This window comes from Mobula hypostoma, chromosome 16 (genome assembly GCF_963921235.1).
Source record: "Mobula hypostoma chromosome 16, sMobHyp1.1, whole genome shotgun sequence".
In the NCBI taxonomy this organism is placed as follows: Eukaryota; Metazoa; Chordata; class Chondrichthyes; order Myliobatiformes; family Myliobatidae; genus Mobula; species Mobula hypostoma.
In genome coordinates, this window is record NC_086112.1 from 13192266 (window position 1) to 13209604 (window position 17339).

The window sequence follows — 17339 nt, forward strand, 5'->3', positions numbered from 1 at the left end:
TCCGAATCTGAATCCACTTTATCTAATAAGACAGCAAACATCTTCACAATCACTCAATGTTACTCCCCATTAATGTGCACATTGTGTGTGATAATTAATGGTGTATCACAGAAATCCTTTTGTTTGCTCTACAGTTTTCATATTTTATTAAAGTTTCAATCATAAACACTTCTAATTGTTCCTACACAACTTTAAGGTGATTAAAGGCATGATATGTATAATTTTGCATTCAAGATGATGAGGGTATAGACACAGTAAATGTAAGCAAGCTTTTTCACTGAGGTTGGGTGTGACTAGAACTAGAGATCAGGGGTTAAGGGTGAAAGGTGAAAATCTTAATGGGGCGTGGGGGGGGGAATTGCCTTCACTCAGAGGGTGGTGAGTGTATGGAACAAGCTGCCAGTGGAAGTTATGGATGTGGGTTGAATTGCAACATTTAAAAGTAATGTTGATTAAGTACGTGGATGGGAGGGATATAGGTGCAGGTCAATGGGACTAGGTAGGATAATAGTTTAGCATGGAAGGGCCTGTTTTCGTGCTATGGTGATCTATTGCTCCATGTTGTCCAAACATATGCCTTTTGGCTCCTCCTACAAATGTCTTCCTGGCTGTACAGTATTGACAAATTGGTAAAGGCTCTGATAGAGTGGACGTGTAAAGAATGTTTCCAGTAGCGGGAGAGTCTAGGACCAGAGGACACAGCCTCAGAATAAAAGGACATCCCTTCAGAATGGAGATGAGGAGAGATATCCATTGCCAGAGGGTGATGAACCTGTGGAATTCATTGACGCAGAGAGAAGCAAAGTCTTTGGGTGTAATTAAAGCAAAGTTGACAGATTCTTGATGAATAAAGGTGCCAAAGTTTATGTGGAGAAAGCAGGAGAACGGGGATGGGAGGGAAAAACAAGTTAGCCATGATTGAATAGAAGAGCAGACTCAATGTGCCGAAAAGCTTAATTCTGCTCTTTCTGTATGTTTTATGGCCTTACAGTAAACTGATTTATGATTGTCGCATGTACTGAGGTATGGTGAAAAACCTGTCTTGCACACATTTCGGCAGATCAATTCATTACAACAGTGCACAGAAAAGTTCCAGAGGTTTGGATTTGTGCATCGAGAGGCATGGATATTAAAGGTGGAATGTCTAAAGTCGAGGATGGAGAAGAAACCAAATTTTCAAAACAACATCATAAATAAATAGAAAAGGGAGAAGCTATATAAGGATGTGTAATGTTGGGAATTTAAAAATTGAGATGCAGCTCAAACAAGAGCTCTTACAACTCCTGCCTTACAGCACCAGTGTAATAGAAGAACAAGGTGGTGCAAATTAGGATGTGGGGAGTTTCAGCTTATGAGATCAATATAAAATAGTCATTTGATTTGCTCATCAGTTTAAACTATTGCACAGATTTGAAATGATCTATTCTACTTCAAGAAATGGGAAGAAATTTGATGTGTATAGTTTCTTTGCAACTGTTAGAATGAATTATCTAATGTTAATTTCCCAAATTACCAGAGTGATGACACTTCTGAAGCACATAATTGGTGTTAAAATTGCTTGGGATGTCTTGAAGTCATGAAAAGTGCTAATGAAATTTAAGTTTTTTTTTATAAAGAAATGCAGCTTCAAAAACTTCTTTTTCCAATCACGGAGAATGTCTGGGAGTGCTGAAGGACCACTGCAGGAAGCTGACACAAAAGTTTCCTCTTGGGTGCAGGTAAAACAAAGGAAGCCAACTCGAATGTTTACTTTTACTGTTAGAGGATTTAACTATAAGAGAGACGTTGCATTGCAGTTATATTGGGCTCTTCTGAGGGGACACTTAGAACGTTGAGGACAGCTCTGTCTCTCTACATAAGGAAGCATATATTTGCAAAGGAGGAGGTCTAATGCTGGTTTGCCTGATTGATTCCTTGTCTCAGGGTATTAAACTGAGGAGACTTCACTTAAAAGCCTATGCTGTGCAGTACTGTAGTCTTTTATGTTCTGTTTTCCATCAGGAAGCATTGGGCCTGTACTCAGAAGAAAAGTGGGGGGGGGGGTTCTCATTGAAACCTATCAAATATCGAAAGGCCTAGAAAGAGTGGATATGGAAAGGACGTTTCTTATCGTGGAGGAGTCGAAGACCAGAGGGCACAGCCTTAGAATAGAAGGACGTCCCTTTAGAACTTAGATCAGAAAGAATTTCTTTAGCCAGAGGATGGTGAATCTGTGGAATTAATCACCACAGGCTGCTGTGAAGCCAGCTCATTTAGTATATTTAACGTGGAGGTTGATAGGTTCTTGATTGATCAGAGTGTCAAAGGTTATGGGGAAATAGCGGAGCATACTCAATGGGTCGAATGGACTAATTCTGTTCCTATATTGTATCTGTGGAATTCATTACCACAGACAGCTGTGGAGCCGAGTGATTGGATATGTTTAAAGTGGAAGTTGAAAAGTTCTTGATTAGTAATGGTGCCAAAGCTGGCGTGGAGAGGGCAGAAAAATAGGGTTGAGAGGGACAATAAATCAGACATGATGGAATGGCAGAGTAGGCTCGTTAGGCCGAAAGGCCTAATTCTGCTCCTATGTCTTCTGGTCTTATGTGCGCGCATTGACAATATCTCAGCAGGTCTAATGGTTGTGTACCTACACTAACCATATTCGCTCACGTAAGCTTTTCCAATATATCCACTGACTCAAGAAACAACTAACATAATCAAGGTCCCCACCTACCTCAACTGCTCTCCCATTGGAAAGAAGATACAGAAACCTGAGAATACGTACCACCAGGCTTGAGACTTGGAAACCATTTATTCAACATTTTCATATGATGTAATTTGACCTTTCCGAATCCTTCTTATTAACTTAAAATATATGAATAGAGGAGCGGAGTTGACAACATTATTGAACATGTTCAATTCAAGATATTGGTCTAGCCTTGTTTTGTTCAGTTTTCTCTTTCTTGGGTTTAGTGTCTAGTTTTTTTTTGTTTCTTTTTGGGGTTTTTCTTTGTTTTTTTTCTTTTTATTTCTTTTTTCTCTATGATTAACTATATCAAGAGTTCGGAAGTCTATTATACTTGTATTATTTGAAAGCTTTTTTTGTATATGCTTATCAACAATAAGATTTTTCCAATCTCTCTGTATCAACATTGTTACTCTGTTTATAATTTTGGAAAATTAATTAGAAGATTTAAAAAGAAAGAGAATACGTACCACCAGGCTCAACGACAGCTTCTATCCTGCTGTTATCAGACTCTTGAATAGACCTCTCACTTGCTAAAGAATCAACACTTGGACGCTTGATCTTCCGATCTACTTGATTGTTGCCCTTGCACTTTATTTGTCTAACTGGACAGCACTTCCTCTAAATGTAATATTATATTCTGTATTGGTTTTCTCTTTATTACCTTGGTATAATTATGCATGGCATGATCTACGTGGATGGCATGCAAAGCAAAGGGTTGACTAGCATGGCCTGCAGGATGACTGCTGCAGCCTCACTCCATATTCACTGCCATTGTGATGTGTCATCATCTTCCATCAGCTCCACTGCTGAGGTCTTGGTTGGATCTCTCTTTGTCTAGAACCTTACCTCCATGAGTGACCCTACCAGGAGCTAAGACGGCATTGCTCTCGGGAACTCACAAGCCTCTCCACTGTGACAAGGTGATGATCCTCAGAGAAGAAAAAACTCATACTAATAGTTGTACAAATGGAACATCCCAAAAATGTGAATACTTATCTGGTATGGACCTTTAAAAAAAAACTAAAATGTTGATAAGTCCTATTCGACTAATTACTGCTCTGTTACTCTCTTTCTAGTCACCACTAGGATGACGGAAGATATCAAAATGTTATTATTACTCACGGATAATTCACTTCCAACCCTAATCACTACATTTCAGCAACAATACAACCACTCTGATCACTTTGCACTAAATTGCACTTTGCTTCTGTTCCAATTGTGATTTTCTTCTCTTGTAAAATTTGTGTATTATTTATGTTTTTCTTGTGACTGTTGCTTATCTGATGCTCTGTGCCTGTGATACTGCTATAAGTAAATTTTTCATTGCACCTGTACATACATGCATTGTGCAGTTGACAATGAATTCCATATTGACCTAACATAGATCATGCTAAGTTCTGGCAGGATTGGTTAGGAAAGACTTATTCTTGGTTATGGAAAGAACTGATTCCAGATGAAACATATATAGGTGTATTTGATAAAGCGTTGCAGCACAGAGGATCAATGTAATTGAAATGAATGGATAGAGTCATAGAGAATTACAGCAGGGAAGGGTCTTGACCCAAAACGTTGACTGTTTATTCGTTTCCGTAGATGCTGCCTGATCTGATGAGTTCCTCCAGCATTTTGTGTGTGTTCAATGGAAAAAGCATGTTTGCACTTTCCCTAACTATACCCCTCATAATTTTATATCCCTCTATCAAATCTCCCTCATTCTCCTACACTCCAGTGAATCAAGTCCTAATCTATTCAACCTTTCCCTATAGCTTAGGTCATATCCCTATATTTAAGCCAAAACAGGACATAACTTTTTATAGTTATATGGCAGTACATGGTAGATGCCCATCAGATGGGTCAATACTCTGTAGAAAATGGGTTTGATAGGCCTGTGCGGGAAGCCAAAGAGCATTGGGCTCTGAGGTTTTCAGAGCACCTGAATTGGTTAATTGTTGTTTAATTGAAGTCATTAATTGTTTAAAGTTTCTTGTGTTTTTTCTCAGTGACTTGCTCATTGTAATGCGGTCCCCTGGTGGTTTCTGCTTAAACTTGTTAAGTTTATTTTGATAGGCTTGGGAATTCCATGTTACTTGTACTACTTAAGCAGACACCCAATTAGCGCTAATTTCGGGGTTGTAGTTTTGAGAATGCTACGTTTTGCGATGCCGTTCAGCTGAGCCGCTAATGTTCTGTTGGAATTTTTATGAATAAACCCTGGTTGCCGTCTCTACATCGGAGTCTGTCTTTCCTCCACATTTGGGTTCTGACTTTGTCAGCACACATTGTGACAGAAGGGCCCTGCCAAGTAACGGAGCCAGCAGAGAAAGAACAGCGATGTTTTGACATTGGTCAGCTTTAGACGAGAACGCCATCTATTCACAAGTCCATGTTCTGAGCATCACAAGTTTACTTTCCAAGTGGCTCTAGTCTACATTCCGAGTTTCCCATCCACATTCCAAGTCCATGTTCTGAACTCTTCTCATCTATACTCAGGGCTTTATCCAGGTCTCAAGGTTTGCAAGGTCTTCAATGTTCTCCAGGTCTCTCTCGAGTTTCCCAGGTCAAGTACTTGTATTATTTAAGTGGACGCCAGATTAGCACTAATCACAAAGTCGTAGTCTTGAGAATGTTACATCTCACAGAGTTGCTTGGCTGAGCCGTTGATATTCTTTTGGAATTCTTATGAATAAATGTTGGTTGCCATCTCTTCTTTGGTGTCTGTCTTTCCTCCGTACTTGGGTTCAGCACACATCATGACACCATCATTGTAACACTGGCAATGCAGCTAATTAATAGCCCACTAAGAAGAACATATGGCAGAAGATGCTGGAGGAACTCAGCAGGCCAAGCAGCATCTATGGAAAAGAGTAAACACTCAACATTTTGGGCCAAGACCATGCTTCAGAAAGGACTTCCATTAGTTTACAGTACTGTGCAAAAGTCTTGGACATACGTAAAAAAAATTCTGTAAAGCAAAGATTCTTTCAAAAATCATGAAGTGAAAAGTTTCTCTACCTATGAAAAAAATTACCATAAAGAGCTGTAAACAGTTTAAAAAAACCTAAATCAAATCAATATTTGGTGTGACTACCCTTTGCCTTTAAAACTGCATCAATTCTCTTAGGTACGCTATCGTGCAGTTTTATAAGAAAATCAGCCGGTATGTTGTTCCAAGCATCTTGGAGGAGTTGCCACAGTTCTTCTGCAGACTTTGGCTGTCTCGCTTACTTCTGTCTCTCTCAGTAATCCCAGACAGCCACGATGATGTTGAGATCAGAGCTCTGCGGAGGCCATACCCTTTGAAACCATATAAAAAGTCCAGGGTGCCACAAAACATTTGCACAGTACTGTATTAATACATTTTCCTGCATTCGTCTTTATGTTCCTTTCAAATTTCTCTTTGTATTGCCTTTTTTTTTGTTACTTTTGCAGCTCTCCCAATTTGCTGGATTTCTGTTTTCCCTTGCATTTATAGAAATCTTTTCTTTTTGCTTGATACAATGCAGAGAACATTTTGCTGGTGATCTTGTATTGGAAGGATAGGAAAGTAGGCAGAGAGAGTGGCGTGGCTCTGCTGGTAAAACATGGCATCAAATCAGTAGAAAGATGTGACATAGGATTGGGAGATGTTGAATCCTTGTGAGTTGAGTTAAGAAACTGCAAGGGTGAAAAGACATTGATGGCAGTTATATATGGGCCTCCCAACAGTGGCTGGGAGGTAGACCACAGATTACAAAAGGAAATAGAAAAGATGTGTCAAAAGGGCAATGTTATGGGAGATTTTAGTGTGCAGGTCGATTGGGGAAAATCAGGTTGGTAATGGATCTCAAGAGAGTGAGTTTGTTGAATGCCTAAGAGATGGCTTTTTAGAGCAGTTTGTCAGTGAGCCTAGTAGAGGATCAGCTATACTGGATTGGGTGTTACGTAAGGTGGTGATTCGGGAGCTTAAGGTAAAACAACCCTTAGGAACCAGTGATCACAAAGTGATTGAGTTCAACTTGAAATTTGATAGGGAGAAAATAAAGTCCGATGTAGCAGTATTTCAGTGGAGTAAGGGAAATTGCAGTGGTATGAGAGAGGAGTTGGCCAAAGTAAATTGGAAGGAGCTGCTGGCAGGGATGTCAGCAGAGCAGCAATGGTGTGAGTTTCTGGGAATGAGGAAGGTGCAGGACATGTGTATTCCAAAAATGAAGAAATACTCAAATGGTAAAATAGTACAACCATGTCAAGGGAAGTCAAAGCTATTGTAAAAGCAAAAGAAAGGGCATACAACAAAGCAAAAATTAATGGGAAGATAGAGGATTGGGAAATTTTTAAAAACCTACAGAGAGCAACTAAAAAAATCATTAGAAGGGAAAAGATGGAATATGAAAGCAAGCTCGCAAATAATATCAGTGGATAGTAAAAGTTTTTTCAAGTATGATAAAAATAAAATAAATAAGAGTGGATATAGGACCACTAGAAAATGAGGCAGGAGAAATAATAACGGGGGATAAGGAGATGGCTGATGAACTAAATGAGTATTTTGCATCAGTCTTCACTGTGGAAGATACTAGCAGTATGCCTGATGTTGTAGTGTGTGAAGGAAGAGAAGTGGGTGCAGTTACTACTACAAGAGAGGTGTTCAAAAAGCTGAAAGCCCTAAAGGTACATAAGTCACCCAGACCAGATGAACTGCATCCTAGGGTTCTGAAAGAGGTAGTGTTAGAGATCGTGTGGCATTAGAAATGATCTTTCAAAAATCATTGGACCAGAGCATGGTGCCAGAGGAGTGGAAAATTGCAAATGTCTTTCCAATCTTTAACAAAGAAGGAAGGCAGCAGAAAAGAAATGATAGACCAGCAGCCTGACCTCAGTGGTTGGGAACATGTTGGAGTCAATTGTTAAGAATGAGGTGATGGAGTACTTGGTGACACAGAGCAAGATAATACAAGGTCAGCATAGTTTCCTTCAGGGAAAATCCTGCCTGACGAACCTGTTGGAATTCTTTGAGGAGATTACAAGTAGGATAGATAAAGGGGATGCAGTGGATGTTGTATATTTGGACTTTCAGAAGGCCTTTGACAAAGTGCCACACTTGAGGCTGCTTACCAAGTTAAGAGCCCATGGTATTACAGGAAGTTAGTAACGTGGTTAGATCATTGACTGGTTGGTAAGAAGCAGCGAGTGGGAGTAAAAGGATCCTTTTCTGGTTGGCTGCCAGTGATTAGTGGTATTCCACAGGGGTCAATGTTGGGACCACTTCTTTTTATGCTGTATATAAATGATTCAGATGATGGAAGAGATAGCTTTGTTGCCAAGTTTGCAGAGGATACGAAGATTGATAGCGGGGCAGGTAGTGTTGAGGAAACAGGTAGGGTGCAGAAGGACTTATACAGATTAAGAGAATGAGCAAGAAAGTGCCAAGTGAAATACAATGTTAGAAAATGCATGGTCATGCACTTTGGTAGTAGAAATAAATGTGCAGACTATTTTCTAAACGAGGAGAAAATCCAGGAATCTGAGATGCAGAGGGACTTGGAAGTCCTTGTGCAGAACACCCTGAAGGTTAACTTTCAGGTTGAGTCGATGGTGAGGAAGGCAAATGCCATGTTAGCATTCATTCCAAGAGGTCTAAAATACAAGAGCAAGGATGTGTTGCTGAGGCTTGATAAGGCACTAGTGAGGCCTCACCTTGGGTATTGTGAACAGTTTTGGGCCCCTCATCTTAGAAAAGATGTGCTGGCATTGGAGAGGGTCCAGAGGATGTTCACAAATATGATTCCAGGAATGAAAGGGTTATCATATGAGGAACATTTGATAGCTCTGGGTCTGTACTCGCTGGAATTCAGAAGGATGAGGGGGGATCTCACTGAAACCTTTCGAATGTTGAATGTTGAAACATGAACAGGGTATACATTATCCCGAAAGTAATATCTACAACTTGTATCATCACAAAGGTACTACACAAAAGCATTAAACAATCAGGGCTTCACATTAATATCTATGTAAATCTTCAGAAAGCCACAATACAAGTCACCACTAGAATAATCCGAAAGTTCCTAGCAACTGAGAAATGAGTGTGCTTGGCTATGCCTGTACCTCAGGTTTTACTAGCTTGAGCTGAGAAAAAACAAATTTCTATAATAATAAACCAAATTAAATATGAAATAAAAACAGAAAATATTCTGATGAAATTGGTCTCATCAAAATGTTAATTTTGTTTCTCTTTCCAAAGATACTGACTGACCTGCTGGTGTTTCCAACGTTTTCTTTTATTGCAGTTTCCTATTTATTTGGACTACCAATGCAACATTTTGTAGTCGGACTCCATTTATATAACAATTACCTTTCTTCATTCTTCCTACCAAAGTTAATAACCTCACATTTTCCATATTGGACTTCATCTACCAACTTCTTGCCTGCTCACTTAACCCCTCAATATCTATTTACAGGTGTTTTTGTGTCATCCCCAAAAGTTGCCTATCTCTAGTTAGTAAATTTAGTTACATACATTCAGTGCTTTCATCCAATTCATAAATAGAGGACATAAGTAGTATAATATAAGGCATCCGTTAGTCTTGCGAGATCATGGATCTGCACCTGGAAAGTCTTCACTCTCCAGGGTGCAGGCCTGGGCAAAGTTGTATGGAAGACCAGCAGTTGCCCATGGTGCAAGTCTCCCCTCTCCACGACACCGATCTTGTCCAAGGGAAGGGCAAGGGCCGATACAGCTTGGCACCAGTGTTGTCGCAGAGCACTGTGTGATTAAGTGCCTTGCTCAAGGACACAACACGCTGCCTCGGCTGGGGCTCGAATTCACGGCCTTCAGGTCGCTAGTCGAATGCCTTAACCACTTGGCCACGTGCCCACATAAGTAGTGAAACCCCAGTATTAACACTATTTATTTTTGTTAAGTTATTGACATTGTGATTAGACTTATTAATTTTGTAGTTTCATAATAGTGAATTATTTCGTCTTTCATTACTCTATTCTATATTACAAGAGGCACACAAACAAGCCATTATATGTCCATCCACATTTGTTTACTGACTCTTGTATACTGTTGTTTATTGCTTACAGCTCTGTGTTCAACACCATGATCTCCTCCGTGTTAATCAACAGATTTCCCTCTGCAACTGGATTCTCAGCTTCATCATCAGGAGACCACAGTGAGTGCAGTCCAAAAATAACATCTCCTTCTCACCAATGATCAACACAGACACACCTCAAGGATGTGTGCTCATCCCACTGCTCTGTTATCTCCACATTTATGATTGTGTAGCCAAGCACAGCTCAAATGCCATCTATAAATTTGCCAATGAACACCACTGCTGTTGACAGAATCTCAGATATGAGAATGGTTCAGGGAATAGAAAGGTTAGAGCATGAAGGGCATTATGTTGGCCTGGGCCTGCACTCACTGAAGTCTAGAAGAATGTTGGGGGCGGGGCAGGGTGCAGGATCTCATTGAAATTCTGAAAGGCCTGGATAGAATGTTTGTGTGGAGGATCCTTTCGTGGCTGAGTCTAGAACTAGAAGGCACAACCTCAGAATAGAGAGATATGCATTTAGAACAGGGACAAGAAGGAATTTTTTTAACCAGAGTGTGGTGAATCTGTGGAGGCCAAGTAATTGGGTATATTTAAAGAAGGTCGATAGGTTCATGATTAATCAGGTCCTCAAAGGTGTAATGAACTCTTTGTGTCTGTGTGGGGAGCCGGAGAGCAGAGGGCACTGAGGAATTTAGAGCACCTGAATTTGCTAATTGTTGTTTAATGACAGACATTAATCATTTAGAGTTCCTTGTATTTATCTCAAGTCACTTTCTCTTTGTAATGCTGTCTCCTGGTGCTTTCTGTTTAAACTTGTTCAGTTTATTTTGATGGGCTCAGGGATTCCTTGTTGCTTGTATTATTTAAATGGACACCCAATTGACACTAATCGTGGGGTCCTAGCTTTGAGAATATTACATCTCATGGTGTTGCTTGGCTCAGTCACAGATGTTCTGGTGGAGTTCTTGTGAATAAACTTTGGTTGCTGTCTCTACATGGGAATCTGCCTTCCCTCCACACTTGGATTCCAACATTGCCACAAAAGGTTACAGAGAGAAGGCAGGAGAATGGGGTGAGAGGGATAATAAATCAGCCATGGTGGAATGGCAGAGCAAACTTGATGGGCTGAATGGCCTAATTCTGCTCCTGTGTCTTATGGTAATGAGGAGGTATACAGAAGTGAGATAGATCAGCTGCTTGAGTGGTGTAGCATTGATTATACCTGTTTACATTGTTTGAGAACCATGGTATCCTTTGGTTTCTTTTGGCAGACCCTGTAGTTTCTCTGGAAATGTTGGAGTGGGGAGGAAATGCAGAATTATTTCCCTGATCAGCTCATGCAATTTAATACTTTTCCAACGTCCAGTTATCTCCCCGCACACCCTCCTTCTCTCTCTTACCATTCCCCATTCTTGTTTATTGTTCAAGGTACATTTATTATCAAAGTACGTATGTGGTGTACAACCCTGACATTCATCTCCCCGCAGTCAGCCGCAAAACAAAGAAATGCCACCGAACCCGTTTGAAGTAAACATCACCCAATTGCGCAAATGGCAAAAAATGAGTGAAAAACCAGAATATAAAACATCAAGCCGCACAGTCATTGAAACAGTCGAGAAAAGTTCAGTTCAATTTAGTACTGTGTCGTCTGTTGACTGTGAGCCACAAAGCCAGTGCACCCTCATCAAAACTGCACTAAATAGCAATAAAAAGAGGAGTAACCAGAAACCAGAAACACATCGTAACATGAACAACCATGTCCAATCCACAAACCACATCAATTAAACATTGCCCAAGACTCAAGGCTCTGGTAGTATTGAGGAAGAGAGAAAAAGAGACAGGCCAAACAGAGGCTGAGGGCGCTGAACACCCGCACACCTGCTCTCACCCATGTGATTTCAATCTTACTTGACGCTTTAATCGTTGAGACTGGTGAGAAATGGAGTTCATCATGGGCCCAGCTGCCCATCTCCAGGCGGCTTGAAAACTCGCTGAACTCTCCTGGAGACAGCAAAGCAAGAGATCGCTCAACCAAATACCATCAAAATGTAAATTAAAGTTCCAATAGTGACTAAATTATATTTGAAATAAGAATTAGTTACATGAACTGTCTGAAGAACAGTGGCTTTGGCTTTATTGTGCACTGCTGATACACCTTCTCTTCTCACTTTTCTACCAGCTCCCCGGTGCCCCTCCTCCTTCCCTTTCTCCCATGATCCACTCTCCTCTCCTATCAGATTCCTTCATCTTCAGCCCTTTACCTCTTCCATCTGTCCCCTCCCAGCTTCTCACCATCCCCTCCTCCATCTACCTACCTTCTGTCACACCTGATCTCTCCTGTCACCTGCCAGTTTATATTCCTTCCCCTCCCTCCACCTTCTTATGCATTCCTCCTGCATTCTGTGTGTGTTGTTTAAGATTTCCAGCATCTGCAGAGTTTATTTATTTATATTTACTAAGATATACAGCTTGGAACCGGACCATTTAACCCTGGCCTAATCACAGGACAATGTACAGTGAACAATTAACCTACTAACCAGTACGTCTTTGGATTGTGGGAGGAAACCCACCCATTCACAGGGAGGACGTACAACTTCCTTTCTGAGGATGGCAGAATTGAACTTCTAATTGCAGAATGCTGGAGCTGTAATAGTGTCATGTGTGGGCACGTGGCAAAGTGGTTAAGGCATTGAACTAGCCACCTGAAGATCGTGATTTCGAGCCTCAGCCGAGGCAGCGTGTTGTGTCCTTGAGCAAGGCACTTAACCACACAGTGCTCTGAGACGACACCGGTGCCAAGCTGTATTGGCCCTTGCCCTTCCCTTGGACAAGATTGGTGTCGTGGAGAGGGGAGACGTGCAGCATGGGCAACTGCCAGTCTTCCATACAACCTTGCCCAGGGCTGCGCCCTGGAGAGTGAAGACTTCCCAGGCACAGATCCATGGTCTCGCAAGACTAACGGATGCCTTTATAATAGCATCGCACTAACTGCTACACTGCCATCTCTGGTGACTCCCATTTGAATTATTTTCTGTTTTGAATTACTTCTTCAGCACGCACCATGTTGATCGGAACTAAATGACACCCCTGTCTAGCTGCCTTGCAAAAGTTACAGCTTCTTGGGAACCAATCCAGTCTTCAGAAGTGTGAAGATCAGAATTCTGGCATTGTGGAAAAGTAAAGATTTTCCTTGAATCTTCCTTTTGGGAAAAGTAAAGATTTTCCCTGTGTCTTCTTTTTTTAAAAAAACATTATTTTATTATGGAAATTACTGCTGGTAATCCAACGGAAGAATTGGAATTTAAAGTAAATTTATTATTGAAGTACAGATATATCGCCATGTCCAAGCATGAGATTCATTTTCTCGCAGGCATTTACATGAATAAGGTAATATAATAGAATCTACAAAAAAACATGCATAAACAAAGACTGACAAATAACCAATGAGCCAAAGACTTAACAGTATCAACCTATTTAGCACATAAAGTGCCGTGGTAGCGTATTGGTTAGCATTACGTGATTACAACTCGGGTATTTCAGAGTTCAGTTCCGGTGCCATCGGTGAGGAGTCTGTACGTTCTCTCTGTGAATGCTAGAGTTTCCTCCAGATGCACCCGTTTCCTTTGACATTCCAAAGACCTACTAGTTAGTAGGTTAAGTGGTCATTGTAAACTGTCCTGTGATTAGACAAGTGTTAAGTAGGTGGGTCACTGGGTCCTTGGCCAAAGGGCTTCTTCCACGCTGCATCACTAAATAAATAAATACACTTGAATAGGATTTATATAGTATAATCCCTAATTTAACTTTGCAACCCTGTGGGCTAGTTCCTTAGCTTTTGTGACTGTTCTATCACTTTTTTCTTCACACTGAAAGTAATTCAGTGGATTAGTTTCTGGAATCATGACGCACACACATTATGGCATTCCAGTGGCTGGCTTTATTCCTTGCCAGTGTAAAAAATGCTAGAGAAATCTACATTATTTTCTTCCAAATTAACAATTGACATCTGTCGATCTTACAAGTTGTGTTGCCTACAGAATGGTATGTGTATGCTCTCTACAATATTTATAATAATTGGCAGACGGAGTTCAGTCCAGGAAAGTGTGAACTGACTCGCTTTGAAAGTCAAACTGGAAGGCGGAGTACAAGGTTAATGGCAGAGTACAGGGTTAATGGCAGGATTCGTAACAGAGATGTCCATCTATCCCTCAAAGTTGCAGTGCAAGTTGATAGGGACATTAAGATGGCATATGGTGCATTGGCCATCATTAGTCAGGAGATTGAGTTCAAGAGTTATGTGGTAATATTTCAGCTCTGTAAAACCCTGGTTGGACCACACTTGAAATATTGTGTTCGGTTCTGGTCGCCTCATTATAGGATGTAGAGGAGATTCATCCAGATGCTGTCTGGATTTCAGAGCACGTATTGTGAGGATAGGTTGAGTGAGCTAGGGCTTTTTTCTCTGGCATGAAGGAGGATGAGAGGCAACTTGATAGAGGGGTACAAGATGATAAGAAGCATAGACTGAGTGGAAAGACTTTCCCGGGGTGGAAATAGCTAATGCAAGGGTGTATAACTTTTAAGTTGTTGGGAGGAAAGTACAGAAGGATATCAGAGGTAGGGTTTTTACAAAGCGTGATGGGAGCATGGTGCTCAATGTAGGGTGTGGCTGTAAATTTAAATACACTAGGAACATTTATGAAACTCTGAATCAGGGACATGGCTGACATAAAAATGGATGGCTAAGTGGGAGGGAAGAGTTAGACTGATCTTCATTTAAGACCATGAGACATGAGAGCAGAATTCAGTCCATTTGATAGCTGATCCATTACCCTCTCAACCCCATTCTCCTGGTGGGTTAAAAGGTCGGCACAACATCATGGGCCAAAGGGCCTATGTGTTCTCCGTAGTTCTATGTTCTAAATGATCATCATTAACACTTGACCTACTGATCACACGTTTACATCTGCTAATGTCTTTGTAATTCAGTGTGGTCTTTTCACTCTGGTAGGCAGATTCTCACTCTTGTTAAACTGTACTTTTACTCCTTTGCCAGTTACTAGATTTCATGGGATTGTCTGAGCAGCTCGTCATGTAATCACACTAACCAGCACTGTCAAGAGAAAATCTGCAGATGCTGGAAATCCAAAGCAACACATACAAAATGCTGGAGGAACTCAGCAGGCCAGGCAGCATCTATGGGAAAAAAAGTACAGTGGACGTTTCAGGCCGAAACCCTTTGGCAGGACTGGAGAAAAAGGGGGAGAAAGGGGTGGGGGGAGGAGCACCAAGGACAGTAGATGACCCCAACAGACTCACAGGGGAAGTGTCACCCCACCTGGAAGGACTGTTTGGGGCCCTGATGGTAGTGAGGGAGGAGGTGTAGGGGCAGGTGTAGCACTTGTTCTGCTAAACAATAGCTTAGTGTTCCCGGTGTGGCCTCCTGTACATCGGTGAGACCCAGCATAGATTGGGAGACCACTTCGCTGAGCATCTATGCTCCGTCCACCAGAACAAACGGATTCTCAGCAGCCACCCATTTTAATTCCACTTCCCACTCCCATATGTCCATCCACGGACTCCTCCACTGTCGTGATAAGGCCACCCTTAGGTTGAAGGAACAGCATCCTATATTCTGTTTAGGTAGCCGCCAACCTAATGGCATGAATATCGATTTCTCAAATTTCCAGTAACCCCCCCACCCCCCAACCCTTCACCATTTCCCATTCCCTTTTCCCTCTCTCATGATGCCCACCCATCGCCTCCCTCTGGTGTTCCTCCCCGCTTTTCCCTTCCTTCCATGGCCTTCTGTCTCTTTCACTAATCAACTTCCTAGCTCTTTGCTTCAACCCTCCCCCTTCAAGTTTCACCTATCGCCTGGTGTTTCTCTGTCCCCTCCCCCCACCTTCCTAATCAACTCCTCAGCTTTTTATCTCCAGTCCTGCCGAAGGGTTTCGGCCCAAAACATCGACTGTACTTTTTCCCAGATGCTACCTGGCCTGCTGAGTTCCTCCAGCATTTTGTGTATGCTAATCAGCATTGTTCCTGCTTAGCTGCACAGCCACACAGTAACTGAAATACACCTGTGCACATAGCCTTTGTTGCCATGCAGATGGAATTTTTTAATATAATATTTTGTTAAACTGCTGTGCAGTTTTCAGGCTATATAGGAAAAAAATCCTGCTCAGAGCAATGGCAGATCTGTGCAGTTGTGAAAAGGGAATGTTACTAATCAGTAGACATAAAAAGAGGCATGGATGGAGGGGACTTTTTCGTAGGGTGGAATTGACTACTACAAAGGGCATAATTTTAAGGTGATTGGAGGAAAGTATAGGGGCATGTCAGAGTAGTGTTTTTTTTACACAGAGATTGGTGGGTGTGTAGAACAGAGACGTAAGCGACTCATTGGTGGAGGCAGAGACATAAGACACTCATAGACAGGCAGATGGATGATAGAGAAACAGGGGGTTTGGTAGGAGGGAAGAATTAGGTTGATCTTGCAGTGGGTTAAAAGGTCAGCACAACGTCATGGCTGAAGGCCCTGTACTGTGTTGTAATGTTTTATGTTCTAACAATTCACAATGAGGTGGCATGATTGGTCGCAGTTTATAAATTCATTGATACAGTGTTTTATGATACTGTGCTGTAGTGTTCTGTGTCCTCAAAGTTCAAAGTATATTTTATTATTAAAGTACATACATATCACCATATACAACTCTGAGATTCACTTTCTTGCGGGCATACTCAACAAATCTGTAAAATAACTATAAAAGTATTGGTGAAAGACCTCCAAACTGGGGCGTTCAACTGGAGTGCAAAATACTACAAAACTGTGATTTAAAACTCCATTTCTTAGAGGAATCGCAGATTGCAGAGAGAGTAATTTCTAAGGGGTATATTTGAAGGAATATTTGGAACAATTGTCTGCAGCCTACAGAATGTTGGCAATGATTACCGGTTTGCTGTATTTGTTAATTACCTGACAGGTCGCACTCTTCCACCTCCAACATTCTGGCTTCTATCCCAGTCCTGATGAAAGGTCTCAATCTGAAACGTCTGTTCCCTTCCATAGATGCTGCCTGACCTGCTGAGTTCCTCCAGCATTTTGTGCGTGTTGCTTTAGATTTCCAACATCTGCAGAATCTCTTGTGTTTACAACTTAATATTCAGCATATGAAACACACGAACAAAAATATGCATGGGCGCGATTTAGAAAAGAAAAAAAAATTACAATAAAAAAATGTTTCATAGTTTGGATTACTTCTGCTGGAGCTCCGGCTAGCTGCTCCGAAGCGCGATCCGCAATTCCAGGATTTCGCAGCAGCCCGTCTCTAATAAGGTCGAACTCGGAAAGAAGTTTTAGGGCGAGTGGCAGTAACTCCCTCCGCTACATCAACAACTACTACAGGAATATTCTAACACATTTTGAAATTACTGATTGAAAACAACAAGAAGGTTGAATGCATTTTTTGGACCAGTACACATTATATTTAACACACAGTACATTGGAGGGCTGACAGAAAAAATTCTAACTTTACGTTGTAATGAAACTATATATCTCAAAACGGGACAAA

General features: G+C 41.3%; 1 protein-coding gene across 1 annotated transcript in view; it reads right to left on the minus strand.

Moving 5' to 3' along the window:
- The window catches only part of ssbp2b (single stranded DNA binding protein 2b), a 371929-nt gene extending 355068 nt beyond the window's left edge, over positions 1-16861 (minus strand). Inside the window, exon 1 of the mRNA XM_063068536.1 lies at positions 16745-16861. The gene's annotated coding sequence lies outside the window, so the exon portion shown is untranslated. The remainder of the gene's footprint in view (positions 1-16744) is intronic.
- Positions 16862-17339: the final 478 nt, after the last annotated feature.